This window comes from Hibiscus syriacus, unplaced genomic scaffold (assembly GCF_006381635.1).
Source record: "Hibiscus syriacus cultivar Baekdansim isolate YM2019G1 unplaced genomic scaffold, ASM638163v2 tig00117056_pilon, whole genome shotgun sequence".
In the NCBI taxonomy this organism is placed as follows: domain Eukaryota; kingdom Viridiplantae; phylum Streptophyta; class Magnoliopsida; order Malvales; family Malvaceae; genus Hibiscus; species Hibiscus syriacus.
The window spans coordinates 8333110-8353092 of NW_024063539.1; the positions used below are offsets into that span (position 1 = coordinate 8333110).

General features: G+C 31.3%; 1 long non-coding RNA gene and 1 pseudogene across 1 annotated transcript; both read right to left on the reverse strand.

Annotated features, from left to right (window-relative positions):
• Positions 1-673: 673 nt before the first annotated feature.
• Positions 674-2352, reverse strand: LOC120197969. Its single transcript, XR_005523326.1, has 6 exons — positions 2130-2352; positions 1637-1724; positions 1206-1370; positions 1040-1099; positions 889-939; positions 674-701 (listed from the first exon to the last, which is right to left on the reverse strand). It is a non-coding gene; the product is annotated as an uncharacterized LOC120197969 (long non-coding RNA).
• Positions 2353-6264: 3912 nt separating this feature from the next.
• LOC120198559 lies at positions 6265-10842 on the reverse strand (annotated as a pseudogene).
• Positions 10843-19983: the final 9141 nt, after the last annotated feature.

Genomic DNA, 19983 nt, shown 5'->3' on the forward strand with positions numbered 1-19983 from the left:
ATGCTGGAGCACACTTGTACTACTGAATATGCAGCTTAAGCTTACCTTTGTATGAATAAAAGCTTAAAGCCTTGTTTATGTTATTATATCCAACAATGAATAATAATTTTCAGACAAAACTATTGGATAATTTTCAAGATAATTGCGGTATGTGGGCCGTAGCAATTGAAGGTTGTCTTTAACTTTTTATGGTGCGTCATCTTCAGAGACAATCTGTGAGTGTTCATGAAGCGGAAAGGTGGGGCTTTCAGTGTTACCGGTAACCTCAAAGACAGTTTTAAAGGAAAGAAATGTTCTGTCCGCTTCATACTTTGACTTGTTCAAAGCAAAAACTAAAAATGGGTTTATTTCATGTCCTTGGGATTGTAAATGAAGAGTCTAAAGAAGCTAAGAAAATCATGACAAGACTTGGAACAAGATAAAGGATTTTTCCTATCCAAACATAAAGCAAATTCTCATGTTGGCTAAAGGCTAAAAGAAGAAAAGAATCCATCCATGGATTCTATGATATTATCAAGTCACTTAAGCACATATCATGTTCCATTATCCTTTACAGTAAACAAAGGTAAAAACAACATATATCTGTTTGGCTCGAGAAAGTAATATCGGTATACTGGCTGCGACGTTTTAATAACTAATGTCCACCTCCCACATGTATAACCAGAGATTGATTAAACCGTTATCTATATGTTCCTATGTACCTGCTAAGGATAAATTCAACAAACAAAGATGCAGTATCATAAAAAAAAAAAGATAAAGGGAATATGGTGAAGTCATGTTAAGTGTTTTGCATATTATTCGATTGATCAAACTTTATGAAAAAACAGTATTATTCGTGATATGATTGATATAAAACTCAAGTGACAATGGATATCAGACTAATGGTACCTTGATATGAGTATGTTGAAAGACAAACAAACTCTTGGTAATATAGAGACCCTGCAGAAAGAAAATATAGCAAAAGATTAACAAAGATGTCAACCTTACAGTTAAAGAGTTCTCCACTATGCTCAATATATCCCATCAGACAATTTCATACCTTTCCACCAGTTCCTCTTGTTGCACTCCCCGAATCATCTTCTCCGCCATATTTCTTGTACTAGGATGAAAAGTAAACATGTTAGCAGATTCCTAAATCGAAAGACTCGTCAAACTAAAGAACGTTCTCAACACGTGATGCCTATAGGATAAGTAGGTGTACTCACCACAGAGTTCAACCCAGAGCCCTGGCTCTGGGGACTAGGGTACATCTTGCCCGCCATAGATGATCGACGAACTTAAAGGACACGGTTGCACTCTCTGCTCCTAATACATGTAACTCCCGTCTTGTACATTCTGATTTTCACCTTCATGTCCTCCCGAAGAAACACCTAATGATTTACAGTGTCTCAGATGCAAAACTGAGAATTCAAGAACTACTTGGTGTTTCAGAATCGTTGGGGGATAAAAGAACTAATTGTAAAATCAAGCAGTCAGTAAACTTCAGATTATCACTATACAAATTAAAACCAAGAACTACAAAAACAGTGGTCTTGTTTGGGTCTAATGTTCAACAAAAAACGAACCAACATATGATATAATAAAATTGAGTCAAATAAATTCCCAGTCATGTAAAAGCTAAGACTGATGCACAAACCAGAGGCTCCAGGATTTGTGTTCAAGGGCTCATTTGGAGAATGATGGCTTCTGGTCCCAGCAGGACGTAGAGACTCCCTTCCTAGCACCTAAATACCAGCTTGGAGAAATTAGAACTTGCTTGAACAAAATATAACAAGATTGACACAAAAAAGATGCACAAAGAGACTAGTGGTTCTTAATAATAGAGAGCTTGCATTCATTTGAGAAAGAAGAAACCATGGAAAAAGAAACGAGAAAAGATTCAATCGCTTGACAGTCTTGTTTTTCACCTTCAAAATCGTTCGATCACTGTCTTAACACAATCTCAAGTTTGTAATTCACTACCATCAGTGAAGCTCTTGTCATTAAAACAAACAACTTTAGAACAATAGTTTCTTGAACCGTCTCAGATTACCCAATTGAAAAAAAGATTCAATCTTTGAAACTTCACGGACAATGAACAAAAAAGCTTAAAACCCCATTATCAAGAACATGGAATACCAAAGAAATACCTTAGAGGGAGAAGCATATATTGAGCCGAAAATCCAAGTGGAAGGTGACGGAGAATCTTTTGAACCAAAGAGCTCTGAAGTAAAGGAAGACGACCCCACGTTTTCCTTCCCTCCATTCTTTGTTCTCAACAAATTACAACTACTGATCCTAATCAAATCTTATAAGCCTATTAATCCTTGTTTAGTATCCAACAAAATGAGACACGTATATTTAGAGAGAAAGCACAGTCAAGATAAAAAAAAATCAGAGAAACAAAAAGGAAAAGGGAGAGAATAGAACTTGGAAAGAAAGGAAAGGAGTAAATAATGGGGAAAAGAAAGGAAAGACACGTGAAGGTTGAGCCTTTGTTTTAAGAAAGATATAAATCAAGAGAAAAAAACAACTCATTTTGCGTCATGAACTTGTAAGTTAGTTGTTGCCGACGGCGATCATTGCCTTTAACCTTAAAAATCTGTTTGATGGTATTTGGTGTTTTGAATTTGTTGAGAAAGAACGTGATTTTACTAGCACGAGTAACTCGGTGCATAATAATAATTCCCCGAAGCGTTATGCTTGCACTGACGGTGTGTTCCCTCTGGATTTTAGATGAACCTTCACCCTGTTGAACTCGATTTGACCACCTGACCTGACTTGAGCTGACGAGTGAGTGAGTCAGCCCCACTTTATGAGCTTATCTCATTGTCGTAGCATACACTGACGGGTCTTCTTCAATCCACTTCCACTTTCACTTTCTGTCATTGCTTTATTTGTTGATAATGGATAGGGAGGCGATATTCCCAAAAAAAAAAAAAAAAATAACCCTACATTTATATATTTCCCTCATTTTAGGTTGATCTCACGTCACGTGGGTTAAACGTGTTCACTAAAGTGTTTTGTTAAATGTGTAAAATTTAAATATTAATTTTGTAAATATTTTTAAACTGGTATCTAATATGTAATTAATTTCTGTTAGAGTGATATATGTGTAAAAACGTTAATTTTATCTATTTTTTTGATATTATTTTTAACAACCGTTAATATATTTATTGACTTTTAAAATTATTTGTTTAAAAATATTAAAATAAATTTAATTACAATTGAAATATCAATTAATTATTATTAATTTTTTTAAAAAAATTAAAAAAATAAGTAAAGCTAAAAAATATCTTTATTTAAAATATTCTTTTAATATTAATTTTAAAAAATATTAAAAAAATATTAAATTTTAATTTTATTAAAAATGAATAAACAAATTAATTATTGTTAAATAATAATAATTAATGAATAATAGTTCATTTGATCCTCAATTGTAATTAAAGTTTATTTTAGTCAAGTTTATGATTGTTAAACAGTCGTAAGTGTGGAAAGCTACATGAATCGAATGAAAATTCGATCGTACAAAGTCAATAACTTAAAATTGTCTAATTTATGTCTAAATATCAACTCAATTGTACCACGAATAAACATCCGATCAAAGAGTTGATCTTTTCTACTCAATCTTCACAAAAACGTTTTGTCTAGTCATTAATTATTATTTTTTAACAACAGTTAATAATATTTATTTTTTTTAATAAAATTAAAATTATATAGTTTATTTTTTAAATTAATTTTTTTAAAAAGTGGTGATATTTTTTAGCTTTGCATTATATTTTTGTTGAATTTTATTCATTTTTAATTCATTTTATTGCATTTTTCTTTATTTTTAAAAAAATGAATAATAATTAATGTGATCTCTGAATTGTAATTAAAAGTTTATTTAATATTTTAAACAATTAATTTTAAAATCCAATAAGCTGTCTAATATCAACTCAATTGTACCACGAATAAACATCCGATCAAAGAGTTGATCTTTTCTGCTCAATATTCACAAAAACTGTTTTGTCTCGTCATTAATTATTATTTTTTAACAACAGTTAATAATATTTATTCATTTTTAATAAAATTAAAATTAAATATTTATTTTATATTTTTAAAATTAATATTAGAAAGAATATTTTAAATAAAGATGTGATATTTTTAGCTTTACATTATATTTTTATTGAATTTTATTCATTTTTAATTCATTTTTATTGAATTTTCTTTATTTTTTTTAAAAAGTGAATAATAATGCATTGATCTCCCAATTGTAATTAAAAGTTTATTTTAATATTTTTAAACAATTAATTTTAAAAGTCAATAAACATTATTAACTGTAGTTAAAAATAATATCACAAAAAATAAATAGATAAAGTTGGTTTTTTTACACAAATATCACCCTAACATAAATTAATTAATATTAGGTACCACTTTAAAAATATTTATAAAATTAGCATCCGAATTTTTACACGTTTAACAAGACGCGTTGTAGGGGACGCACCTTACCCCACATGGTGTAAAGTGCGGTGCAGGGGCACACTTTACTACTAAGGATATTATATTGAGAAATATAGCCTGAACGATGATTAAGGGAAATATAGGTGTAGGGTGATTTTAGGGAAAATCGCCGGATAGGGAGAAGTATAGAACTACACTCACAATTCATTATTCATAATATGTTAATCTTGGTAAGCAAAAATATTTTAATATATTATCTAAGATTTTGGGGTAATCATATACAATGTTATCTGATTCCTGGGTTAGTTCATATGAGAAACGAAAATTGCAACATAAGTTTTTGTTTTTATAAAATATAAGGTAAAGTACACAAATGATCCCCTGACAATAAGATATTGTTTTGTTGAGTCTCTTGACTATTAAAAGTTACAAAATGATCTTTCAACTATAGAGAGTTGCTTTGTTGAGTCCCTCAACTATTAAAAGTTACAAAATGATCATACTATTTATTATGTTCTAAACTCGTCATTTTCCATTAAAAACTAACAACAATATAAGTTGGACTTTAATATACTGACTGAGATATGATAATCGTTTGAGATCATGAGATCAAATTTTATCATATATCAGTCAACAGGTTATCGTTCAACTCAGATTGTCATATTAAAAACCAATTAATATTTAGAGCACTCTAGTAGATTGTTAGATTGAAGAAATGACCTGATTCAAACCATATCAATAGTTTGAGACAATGAAAATATTTTAAAATTTAGATACTAATATATAATCTAGACATAATTTGAGGGTATTAAGTGCAATTAACTCTTTAAACTGATTTAATCCCTAAGCCTGGTCCAAAACCAGAAGTATCCCAAGAAAGAATTGCAATATGAAGATATGGCATAAAAGAACCCTATAAATAAATGGGTTAACAAGTATGTGAAAAATGGGCCTCGGGTCTGCTCCAGTATCGGTGGATCCACAATATTACGAGAATGGGCACGTGACTACTTAAAATTTGAATTTTTTCGATCAATTATTTATTTTAATTATAATATCCACTTCAAAATCTTACTTGTGTTCGCATCATTCAAAATTTTATATTGTTAACATATATATATATATATTCACTCTCAAGAATATTTCTAGATCCACGACTACATCTTACCATTAACTAGGCTAAAAGTATAAACTCTTAACTTTTGGTAACTTGAAATGGCTCACGTTAGAAGTGTCTGACTGAAAAGTAGCACATAGGATAAATTACACAATAATCACTAATGTTTGCATATATTTTTATTTTTCCTACTGAAATTTCAAAAGTAACAAATTGATCACTAACATTATTGATTTATAATAAAATGATTACTCCACCGTCATTCCTATTAAATTAATTATGTATCAATGTTAAAAAAAAGGTTAATATTTAATTTTACTCTTAAACTATTAAAACATCAAATAAATCTTTAAACAACAATTTTGTATCTAATTTACCCTAAATTTTTCTAATGAGAGCTAAAAGATGGTGAAAACAAATCCTCCACCAGAAGCCTGCAACACTCAGCTGATCAATGTGTGAGTTTTCTTCATTGAGGTCATGAATGCTTTGAATCTCAGCAACCCGGGGCTAATGATCTTTGTACCATCCATCATCCCACCAATATTTAGTCAAACTAAGAGTTATATGTTAATAAACCGATATGAGAATAAATAAGAAATCTATCATGTTTTGTCATGGAGATGCTTCTAGCTACATTCAAATGGCAGAATCAAGATCCTTACACTTATCTTCAAATTCTCCTAGTTTCATTTCTATAATCAGGCCATACTTCGAGCAACTACGAAAAAAAAAAACGGCTGATAAACCAACCTGACAAGAATGTACACAACTTATCTGGTTAATAAGTAAAAACATGGTGACAAACCCTTCTGTTTGATCTCGCTGGAAGACGGTGAGCTTGAGAGTCGGTGGTAGAAACCCTTTCTTCCACTCAATCATTTCCAACATTTCCTATAGGCTGCTGGCTGCAACTCCTTCACCTAGTAACCTCAAAAGCATGCTACCCCAATTCCCATTACACACTTTAGATTGAAGATAGCAGTCAAAAGAAAACAGAAATTGGATTTCAGTTGCAGCAGGCAGGAGTAAAATATTTAAGGCTGGCACTTCCCAGCAAATCCTACATAATAAACAGCTTAACACAAAATATCATTCATTTGGTTTGGGGGAATAATTCCTTTGGTAACTCCCACCGGGTTTTTTTTGACATCGTATGAGGACAGGACCTTCCTCTGCAACAACCAAGGAGAACAAGAAGTCAAAACATTTAAGAACGGTCTTTCAATTATATATATTCTCTTGTTAAAATAACCGGGAAGGAGTTGAATTATAAGAGTACTCGAACATTATAGACGAATATGCATATGAAGTAGCACTCATGAGAAAAGTTTACATTGATGGGAAGAAAAAGATCGAAAGCATATAGTTTCCTATGCCAATAAATTCGTAACGGAAATAATGTGTGAAAGTGAAATATAAACATAAACTTAAATACTTACAATTGGCTCAAAATCTGGACTACACAAGTTAACGGTGAGGTTTCTCATCAGTAACAAAACCTGCATGGCATAAGAGAAGGTATTACATACAGTAACTCAAACGATTTAGAACAAGACAAATTTTAGGGGGCAAAGGAGTGATAGAGCCCCAGCCCCCAGGCTTCAATGGGTATACTGCTTGTTTCTCAAGGCAGCTTGGGATGTGGTAGAGGAGGATCTTGTAAAAGCTGTGCAACATTTCTTTCAAAAGTCAGAATTAGTCATGCCTTTAACTCTACTGTTGTGGTGTTAGTTCCAACAACAAATAATCTGAATCATGTCAAGGAGTCAGGCTGATTTCCTGCTACTCTGTGGTGTACAAATGCATCACGAAAATCATGGCAAAAAGGTTAAAAAAGTATCTTCCTGGAATAATCTCAAGTAGTCAAAGTGTTTTCATTGAAGATAGGAGTATTTTTTATAATATCCTTATGGCTCAAGAATTGGTGGGTTCTTTTTCTCCTAGATGTGTTGTTAAGATAGATTTACAAAATGCATGCGATTCCATTAGCTGGGAATTTATTTTGAACGTGCTTGAAGCACTGAGGTACCCAGAATTTTTTGTCAATTGGACTAAAGACAGCATAACTACTCCTAGGTTCTCCATCTCCATTAATGGATGACTTGAGGGTTATTTCAAGGGTGACAGAGGCATTGGGAAGGGGACTCTTTGTCCCCTTACCTGTTTGTGTTAGCGATGAGTGCATTATCTAGAATACTGGAAGCAGCTGCAGCTAATGGAATCTTCAAATTTAATCCTAAATGTCACGAAGTTGAGCCGTCTCACTGTTGTTACATGGATGACATTATGGTCTTTTCCAAGGGGACTATTGATTCCGCTGTTGGTATTTGGAGTGTTCTAAATCAGTTTTACCTGAATTCTTTGATTGCGGCTGAATACTAATAAAAGTGAGATTTTTTGTTTTAAGGAGGGAAAACCTAGGAGATACTTGCAGGTGCCCTTTGTCACAATGAAACTGTCTGAAACAGATTGTATGCCTCTTTTGGAGAAAACAAAAGGAAAAATAAATAGCTGAGTAGCAAGCCAGCTCAGTTATGCTGAGAGAATGCAATTAATACAGTCAGTTATCTTTAATATTCAAAATTACAGGTGCAGGCACTTCGTTTTGCCTAAAATGGTTTTGAAGAGGATCATCAGCTGTGTATGAGATATTTTTGGAGGGTTCAGGATATAGCAGTTGCTGGTGCAAGAGTCAGCCGGTCTCAAATCTATTTGTTGAAGGCTGAAGGTGGATTGGGGATGAAAGATTTGGAGGGCTTGAACAAGGCGTGTCCTGAAATTAGTAAGTTTTCTAGCGGGGGAAGGTTCAATCTGGATTGCTTGTCTGCAAGCTTACATCTTCAAAGAATCTGATTTTTGGTATGTGTTACCTAAAGCAAATCTGAACTGGATCTCAAGGAAAACGTTGAAATTAAGAGAGGAGGTCATTAATATTCATCATCTGCTTATACCAGGTCATAGAAAGATCTCGGTTACTAAGATTTGGTCTGAAATAAGATTGAAGCGAGAAAGGGTGGTGTGGCATGGACTCATTTGGTTCCATTTGCATATTCCAAGACAGTCAATAATAGCTTGGAAGTCTATTTTGGATAATTTCCCAATGAAAGATCGGATGATTCGAAGAGGGCAAGCTGTTAATGATTCTCAATGCAAGTTATGTTGCAATGAACTGAGAAGAGAGCATTTGGTTTTCGATGTAGCTACTTGAGGAAGGTCTGTGAAGATATTCTTAAGCTTTTGCAAGGTTAATAGAAGAGTTTTAACTGGAAGCAGGAATTAGTTTGGGCTTTCTCTAAACCAAAGGTAAGTCTCTTATTACTATAATAATGAAGATTGTTTGGTGTGCCTATATATTTGATTTGGAGGGAGAGGACTCGTAGGTTACAAACCAGCATATAACGTTATATGCATATCTAAAACATTATCAATATAAATGAAGATTGCGTATAACGTTACAAATATGCTATCTAGAAAATTACGTATAACATAAATTAGGGTATTTCCTTAGATGCTACAATTATAAAATGTTGAAATAAAAAAAGAAAGTGTCATTTTGACTTACAGTTTCAAAATTTATGGGGTCCATCTCTTTGAGTTTTTGCACGTGACCCTCGGTGTCTGGATCGAAGACACTCCCAATGAAGCTATAAACTTCAGCAAAATCAGGTATACCTGCAAAACAGACAAAGTTAGCCAAATACCATCAAGTATGAAGTAACTAGGGAAAACAATTGATTACGATCAATACAATTACCGTGAAGCATGGATGCTTGTTTCCCTTGCTTTGGCATATCAGAATGAGGTACTGCCCGGCTAGAGCTTCCAATGCCACTAACATCACTGTTACAAATCCTTGCTATGCCCTTTGATCCAATATCACCTGAATCAGTAATGTTATATGCATAAGAAATGCTGGAAAATTTCCTTTAGGAAATCTAGTTTACTACTTATAACAAAGGTATTGTCATAGAAAAGAATTCATGCCTTCCACTACTCGAAGACTTGAAAATTCATCTTGTTGTGACATGATTTTGCTCGAGGCACTGTTTGCTAGCATGGAAGCTTCATCCCAGGGACCATATCCAGGTGGAATGGTATTTATCAAAGAAGGAAAACCCATGGATGCTTGTAATGGCACTAAAACTGGTATTATAAGAGCATGTCAAAATGAAATTATACCCCAAGAATTCAATCAAAAATCATCACAATCCAGTTTTAGAAACCAAACCATTTTTAGAGGCCTTTGAGGGTAAGGGTGATCAGCTTTGCGTTTGGGACGAGGTGGCGGCACATGTGCAACTGTCCCATTCTTTTGAACCTTCAAAAATATTTCTGGGCATGACTTCGAATCTGTAAAGACAGCAAAATATCCATTTGAAAAAATGAAGCAAAATGAGAATAAAGATTGAAAACCTTAGCTCAATAAAAAAAAAACATCAAATCTTCGTCTTTAAACCTGGATAACTGTCTTTGAACCGACAAAATCTTCAATCTTTTTCCACTCACGATCAAACCTAAGTCAGCAAGAAAGATAGAAAACTATTTAACAGGCTAACAGGGATGTTTTTTTTTCTATCATAGAACAATATCAATCCTTATAGCTCATATTCCTAATAGACGCAAAGAGGAACAAGACAATAGCTGCTAATGTATTTCCATTGGCACCCTCGTACGACGTTCAATACAATACAGGCTGACAAGGAAGCTTTAAAAAAACATGACTAGTTAATTCTTGTACCAAATCCAACCAAAAATTGAGCTCCAAAACACCTTGAATTGAAAACCAAGTTTACATAATCAATTTCTCCGAACAAACATCCCTTCACAGTTAAACCAAGGAAAATCTCGATCAAGATTTTCTCAGTTCTCTACTAGCCAAAACAGAAGAATTGAAACTAAGAAACAACATAGAGAAAGGCAAATTCCCTAAAAAAAGGGTGAAATCAAAATATTGGGTACTTTTAATTCAGCTTTTTTTTTCATTAAGAAAAAAGGAAAAAATGGAACAAAAGTTTCCATCTTTGGAAAAAAAAAGAACATACAGTTGAAGAGCTTCAAGGAACTTGTCGTGTTCTTCTTCAGTCCAGCTCTCACGTGATTTGGTAATGGTGTAAGGTTTCCTAATTTTCTTGCCGAAGCCATCTGCTGCGGCAGTGGTGGAAGTGGAAGACTGCGGCGGAGGAGGCGGCGGCTGTGGAGGATTGGGTGATGAGTTCATGGTTTTTACTCAGTTTCCTTTGCTTGCCTTTGGTTTTTGCTACCTAACAAATAGACAAATGAGTATATCTTTCCAGAGTGGGAGAGAAGAGGTTGGCTGAGTAGTTTCGTTTGGCTGAAGAATACGTTGGGTGTGTTATCTAAGGCCTGCTCAATTAATCGTCTGGTTTCAATTCCTCGTATCCGCGATTTTAGTTCATGGTTCTTATCCCCGATCAGAATTGAGAGAGGATTGTTTCGTGTGTGGGTCTCATTCACCACCCATATGCACTGTCTAATCTAATTCAACACTCTGATTGGAGAACCGCCTAAATTTCATTATTCTATGGTCTAAGCCCTATACTTTTTGTAAATCTATAATTTAAGGTTTGTTTATTTTACATAATTTATTTACTACAAATATTTTTTATCTTTGAATAATACGAAATAAATTAATTAATGTAATTTATTTTTTGTTGTATTACAAACATACAAGATAGGTGGGAGAGGTAATAACCCCTCCAAACTTTAATGGTCTAATTACATTTTTAGGCTAATGCTAATTTTGAAATTGAAATCATTATAATTGAGTTATTAATTGAATGTTGAGTGAAGCTTTCTTTACTTTTAAGATATTCAACATTAAGGTTTAAGAAAGAATTACTTTTATAAAAAGAGAAAATCGCCTCAGTGACCAAAAATGCCTTATAATATACGATTTTAACCAATTTTTTTTGGATTTGCCAAAATGACCAACAAAATCGTAATGCGATCTCTAATTCGCAACGCGATTTCCAGTATCACAAATTCGCGCTGCATTTCGCGTTGCGATAGTTGAAAATCGTGTTTCGATAGTCTACAGTATCGTTGCGATTTTCCATTTCGCGTTGCGATAGTTGAAAATCGCGTTGCGATTATCCATTTCGCGTTGCGATAGTGTACAGTGTCATTACGATTTTCCAAATTCGTTGCGATAAGAATTTTCTCTAAAAAGATAGTATGCGCGCGGACGTGTCGAAGACACGTATGACCACGACCACGACCACGACCCGAGACGAGACGGCGGCGGCGGCGGCGGCGACGGCGCGCGAGAGTCCCCCTTGTTCTCTTTCACTCAACAAGGAAATGGGAAATCCAAGCCTTAAATACACTTCCATATAGTGTTTCCAATACTATGTGGGATTGAGCATTACTCAACTTCAAGAAAATATAGCAATTTTGTAGCATGTTTCCTACTTAATCCATATCTAAAATATTAAAACATTTTATCATATTAAACTATATGTATAAGTTTGAATTGAAATGTAGATATCTACAACTCTTTTAATTCTCTTGATAAAATGATAAAATGTTTTTTTAATTTACTGTAGACTATCGCAACGAATTTGAAAAATCGCATCGACACTGAGACGATTTTCTCTTATAAAAAAGGGATTCATGACTTCTATTAAAGCAGTCTATGTATATGATAATGATTTAATCGATCTGACCCCTACGAAATATTTGCGCATTTGAATGTTACTACCATATTTGCGATAGATCATTTAGACTCAACGTCAATTATGCTCCAACCTCAATCGTTAGAGAGGAACATTATGAAACTGCGTAAAGATTAAGTAAATCTTACAACGTTATAAAAACTTCAATACATTATAACTATAATCAAGTTGGACAAATTATCTGAGAGTCGCTTAATCATATTAAGAGTACAAAAAATTGAACTTTCTTATCATAATATTTTTTTCATAACAGAAGTATTTATTGGTTCCCCTGAAAAATATGTCAGTATAGTAGAAACAATTGGATATGAAGTATTTATAGATTTAAATTTATCCTTTCTGACGAATTAGATATTCTTTCTGAACATGCCTTTTATTTGGTAAGTAATCGATGAAAGCTGCTACGAAGGCTATGACCTTAAAATGGAGTGAAAATTGGAGAAATTACCTTAAATCTGTGTGAACTTACCCTCAATTGAATTGTTTAAGATTCAAAAGCAAAAGAAATCATTTTATCTAGTAGTAGAAGACAAATTGACGTATTACCAAATCACGTATCTATTATCACAATTGTAGATATAGGTATTTTAAGAATACAACTTAACGACCAATGGTTAGCGATGGCTCTGATGAGTGATTTTGTTAGAATAAACAACAATAAAATTATACTTTAATAAATTATACGAAAAGGATAGTAACATTCATCCACAAAATGCTTAGCAAACTCTTGAATAGCAGAAGCTAACTTGAGGAAAGCTGAGGGCAAGAGACAAACAATTGAGGTAAATTTAGCTCTCAAACAGGCTAGAACATGAGTAGAGGTTATCAGCGTGATTTTGTAATTAGTTAGTTAATTGAAAGAATTTATGTAAACAAAACAAAAGAATTCATCATATTTCAAAGACGCAACATGCTCTTTCATTAACCGATAGAAGATCAGCTAGTCTACCATAGAACTTCTAGGAGAAAAGAATAAGATGACTTTATGTTCTTTGATTCATTATTGATAGGGAGCATTCCAAAGTATTTCAAAAAAAGTAATTGTTATCTTGACGTAGGTCTACATCTTGCCTAGATCAATTTAAGTTAAATGGAGTCTTCATTATCCTGATTCTCAAATGATAAATTCTTTTGATTACATGATTGACTAATTTAAATTAGGTATTATTTACTCCATTATAATGTTAGGATTTAAATTATTGGTCTTATTTAAGGGATCTAGTCTCTCTCCCACTAGATCAATTAGTTCTTTATAATTTAGTAATGTTTTTATCATAAATAATAATGACTAAATCATAACTATAATATTTTAAATTTAATAATATTATATTTTAAAATAAATAATATTATTTAATATATTTTAGGTTTATAATGAATAATATTTGGAAATCTTATTAAACAATTAAAAATTTTTCACAATATCATTTAAATAATAAATTTTAAAAAATATATATATAATAAATTTTCAATGAAATAAATCAATCTTAAACTCTTTACATTTATTTTTATGAAATTATTATTTTTTTTATTTTGCAAATTCAAAATTTAAGAAAATTTCTTCTTTAATGTTCAAATAAAAGATTGATCAGTTGGCGCCTCATTGATTAGATTCAACCCGATGTGCATCGATAATTTATGTTTATATGATTGACAAGAAAATAATAAACATGTTAGTAATAACAAAATATTTAAATTAATATTATAAATTTACCAAAAAATTTGAGCTGATTTTTTTACAATAATGCAGTCGAAATTTTTCGAATAAAGTATTCTTGAAATTATTTCTTTAAATAAGTTGATTGTTATAGTACCCTAAATACGTATTATAATTTATATGACTCTAATATAAATTTAAAGGAGATGCATGAAGTGCAATACATTTCCCATATTTTTTTCTTCCATATTTTAAATTTATTTAAGTTTTAATCATTATAAAAAAATGAGAAATGCTAAAATTGGAGGTGGAGGTGGAGGTGGAGGTGGAGGAGAGACGCATTGTGATCCGGGGAGGGGGAGTCGCATGGCATTTCATGCGATCTTCGGGAGACACGGAGAGTCCACTGCGACTTTGATATATATTGTAGCATTCACTCCATTCGAATAAAATAATATTTCGAATAACTTATTCGAAAGATTATTTTTAAAACTGTGTTATTGTAAAAAATCACCCAAAAATTTGAGTATACTAGTTTCCATCTAAAAACTGGCCACACCATAGTTGCCATGGGGAAACAAGCAGAGGAATGGCTTCAATTGGTAGCAGTAGCACAAACAGGCGCGTGCCGCCGATGTTTGAGAAGTTTTGAAAATCGGCAAGAAGGTGGGTCCTAACTACTGTAGAGTTCTGAAAGCGACACCCAATCTTTCTTTCCCACTAAATAACAACCACCCAAAATTTTGTGTATGTCCCACTTGTCCCGTTTTTAATTATTTGTACTATTTTCAAAATATATATATATATATATTAAAATAAGTGTAAAGTATAAGTGGTTCGCCTTTCTATAAAATATTATTTCGTTGATTTATTAAATTATTAAAAATTAAATAAATTTTTAATTATGTAATGTTATTTATTTATTTATTTATTAAAAGTTATAAAATAAATTTTTTATTTATTATGTTTTAAACTCGTTCTTTTTTATAAGAAACTTGCGATCATCTGAATTTAATGTTAATATGCTGACTGAGATATGATAGTTGTTTGAGATTAGATTTATCATATCTCAATTAGCAGTTTAACGTCCAGCTCAGACTGTTAAATTTTTAATGAAAAATGATGAATTTGAAACATAAAATAGTCGGATGACTATAAATTTTAATAGTTGATGGACTCAAAAAAGTAACGTCTTATAATCAAATAAATGATTTATTACTTTTAATAATCAACTCTACAAAATAACATATTACAGTTGAAGAACTTTTTGTATACTTTACCTAAAATAATTAGATGAGGAATAAAAAACAGTGGCACATAATATGTTACATTGCCGGTCTTGACTAGAAAGGATTAGGGGTTGTTTTTTTTTCAAAATATTTTTTTTTTTTTAAGAAAAAATAATTTAATCTCTTTAAAAATTATTAAGATATTTTTTTAAAAATATTCTTAATTAAGTGGGCTTTTCAAGATTCTTAAAAGTTGTTATTAAGTTTTAATTTTTTTTGAAAATTTCATTTTAAATGGAATACTTTAAATTCGATCCTTTTCAAGATAAATTTAATATGTCACATTAAGTCATCAAAACGATAATTATTTTAATTTTGTTATTAAGAATATAAAGCCGTTGATTAATCCTAAATATTAAAATTCATATGATGATAAAAATTCTTATAAAAACTGAAACTACATTATACAAAGTATAAATTAAAATAAGTTCAAAATATAAATAGAATTACAGATCAAATACACATGAGGGTCATATGAATATACATGCCACTAAAGTATTCAGATATTGTACTCTGATATAGATGTTGAAAATCATACAGTGACGATGTTCCATGAACTATTTAATATACTAACCTACGAAAAACATTTGAACGCGAAGCTTCACAAGTTCAATAGTACATTATTAGTCTAATATATGTCATGAAGTTCATAAGCATAAGCATGATAAAACTATAAGCAATGAACGGTGAGTGTAAACATGTTTCATTATTCCAAGGTATATTATATCTATGATCAATCAACTAGAAATATTTCAACGTTATTAGTCTCATGATTGCCTAGCCCTTACTCTTAGGAACTAGTCATGAAATTACACCAACAATGATAAATTGTCTGGTTTTACCTACCATAAGATAAAATAGACAATGTCAAATATTCAATCACAATCACATAAAACACAATAATATCATTCGTTCTCACAAAACAATCAAGTAATAAAGTTATAATGACACTTGACGTCATATAAATAATCAAGTATTAATAATAGGGGTGGTACTCGGTCTCACAAAGCACTGAGTGTTATTCCATCATATAATCTTAAATATGGCTACTCGATCCCACTCAGCATCAAATTATTTATTCACAAATATCCAAATAATTCTATGTTATTAAGATCGTATAGATAAATATTATCTTACTACTGAGACTGAATATAAACATTCTCACATAGAGCCACATATCGATAATTACCCTTATGGCTAACAATTGTAGCTGAACTACATAAGACGTGTGTTTTAATCTTGAAGGTATATTCATCTAGTCTACACATAAGGTTCACATGACTAATTAGTAAGTCTTATACGTTAATTACCTTTTTACGTATTATAACCTTTTCTTTACGCATTTAGCTAATAAGAGTATTTTTGTAATCTTACACTTAAAAGTACGTTTTATTAATATATCTCAAGGTACTTCAATTATTTAATAAGTTAATGTATCTTTTTAATCTCATTTAATTCTATTAGGCCATCACCCATCAACCTTAATTGATTTTTGGACAAAACAAGGTTTTCCTAATCTTCAGTATCAATATCATGCAGTTAGTATCGATACTCAATCTATGATATCGAAACTCTTAGAAAATATTGATACCATATAAGCACACTAAAGTGCATCTTTCAATTTTATCATCGATAGTGGTAGCTCAGTATCGATACCCTATGATTTTTTTGCCTAGATTTCAACCAATTCATAAATATTGATACCTTATAAATGCATGATTTCGATACTCGAACTTAAAAATAACCATTTTAAGATCGAAACTCATCACAAATCCCCTTTACATATACATTTAAGCTTTACACTATTTTAAGGATAAAGGGGCTGACATGGGATCATATGCATCATTTATACATATGTTTAACATATAATAATCATTTTGGCCATCAAATATACTTAACTCAAACATGGTCAGCAAACAACATACAACACATAAGACATTATTTTATGAATGTCATGATACACAATAAGATTTTACCTTAGTTCAAAACACCAAATGAAATTCTTACTAACTTCCACCAATCTTCTCTTTACTTCTAACTATAGAGGATTCACCTCATTCTATTGCTAACCATATAAAATTAAAAGAAATACATAATTAACAAAGTCATAATAAAATTATTTAAGCAACTATAAAATACATGAATGCATTAGATTAAGCTCTCTTCATCCCAAAGACTAAAATCCCTTCAAAACTCAAGTTTGTTCTTTATCTTTTTTTTTCCGTATGAAATATAAAATATAAAATATAATACTACCTATGAAAATATAAAATTGAAGTTTAGATGATGAGACCAGAAGTCTTACATCCCAAGTCATTGAATCTCCTTTAAACTTATTAATTTTACTTCTAAGATTTTTTATTTGGTTTACGAAGAAGAGATAGGAAAGAAAATTACGATGAAGTAATATGAGAGGAATAGTAAGTAAAATGTCATGGTCAAGGTTCATAATGAAGAGATGATTGAAGGAAGTAAAGGGTTAAGGATTTGTAAACTGAAATTATGGGAAATTGAGAATTGAGAAAATACGAGCATTATACTTGGAGATGGAAACAATAGCGTTTTGATATTTAGCAATGATGTCAATGAGAAGTGGGTTAGAGCAACAAACCGTGAGAAAGCCCCAACAATAAACACTTTGATGAATGTTCAACAACAACCTAATCAAGGGGCCAAGTAACAATAATTATTCTGCAGATGAGACAAAAACTGTTCTATTCTAGGACAACTGGAAATTAGTACATTGTTAATGAATATAAGGATGTACAAACAATAAAAAAGGTATCTGGATATTGAATTAAGTTATATTTCCTTAAATCTCCCTTTCTTCTCTAAATCTTTTTATCTTAATCTCTCATTTTTATTTTTCTTTGATCATATTTCTTTCGATTCTCTTAGATTCATGACAAATTGGTATCAGAGCAATTCATACTTCTAACATAACTTGTGCACTTGTATTTAAAGTGGAAACCATGGGTACTGTTTGTGGAAGAGAGAACATTTATTTAGTTCATCTCGTTATACACACAATATATTCTTGCTTACAATGGTAAGGGTTGCAAAGATTGTGAGTATTGTTAGTGTCATGAGCAATGGTGTACTAAGAAAGGATAAAACACATGAAGCAGTAGTGAAATCCACAAAATCTCCAAACCTCAATAAGGATGATAAAATCCAGGTAGCATTTCAGGGAATTAACATCAGTAAGGTGATTATTGAAGCATCTATGAGAAATAATGTCATGACCAACACAATGCTTAGTTTTAATTTTGCAATATTACTTGCTTTATGTTGGCATTAGGTGTCTTACAAGATTTTAAGCGACACACACTCCTTAAAGGTATTTCTATTGTTGCTTCTATTGTTTGATACTTGGGAACAATAATCATCTAGAGAAGAGGGGAATGTCATAACTATATGGGAAATCAACATTGAATCTATCAAAATTAAAGTAAAAGTTAAAAAGCAATTGGAAATTAAATTCTTTGGTATAATTTCAACTCATTGTTCATATGAAGATTGTAGCTTGGTAATGGTTTCTTATAACATGAAAAGGTTCTTAGAGCCTAAATTAATGGAGTTGATAGCTGCAACCATAAATAAGAAAAATGATAGGCAATTTACAGTTCAATTAGTGCAAGAAATGCTCAAATATAGGGAAAACATGAATCAAATGTTAAAGGTACAGCTTAAGAAGACATAAAACATCATGAAAATTTATACAAGCAATAAACGTACAAAGAAAAATTATAAATGAGAGAAATGATTTACTTAAAAGTACAACCCTACCAACAAATATCCTTGGCTCTTTGAGGAACTTAAAACTGGTTGCTCAAGTTTATGGCCCCTTGTAACATCCCAAACTACGGATTAATGACTAAATTGTAAAATTTCAGAATTTGGTGATTAAAGTAGAATAGTTCAATAGTTCAATGATTTATTTGGAAATATTTCTTGAAAGTTTTTAGTAATTATTAAAGGAATTAAAGGACAAAATGGTCATTTGATATGAAAGATATTTTTCTCCCCTTTAATAGAAGATAAACACGTAGGGGGAGAGTGAGATGTAAAACTCTCTTCTTCTTACGTTAATTACCCTTTTTACATATTATAATATGTCTTTACGCATTTAGCTAATAAGAGTATTTTTGTAATCTTACACTTAAAAGTACGTTTTATTAATTTATATCTCTCAAGGGTACTTCAATTATTTAATAAGTTAATATATCTTTTTAATCTCATTTAATTATATTTGGCCATCACCCATCATCCTTGAGTGATTTTTGGACAAAACAAGGTTTTCCTAATCTTCAGTATCAATATCATGCAGTTAGTATCGATACTCAATCCTATGATATCGAAACTCTTAGAAAATATCGATACCATATAAGCACACTAAAGTGCATCATTCAATTTTGGCATTGATACTAATAGCTCGGTATCGATACCAAGGGGTCAATATCGATACCCTGTGATTTTTTTGCCTAGATTTCAACTACCAATTCATAAAATATTGATACCTTATAAATGCATGATATCGATACTCAAACTTAAAAATAACCATTTTAAGATCGAAATTCATCACAAATTTCCTTTACAGATTACATTTAAGCCTTACACTATTTTTAAGGATAAAGGGGTTGACATGGGATCATATGCATCATTTATACATATGTTTAACAATATAATAATCATTTTGGCCATCAAATATGCTTAACACTCAAACATGATCAACAAACAACATACAACACATAAGACATTATTTTATGAATGTCATGATACACAATAAGATTCTACCTTAGT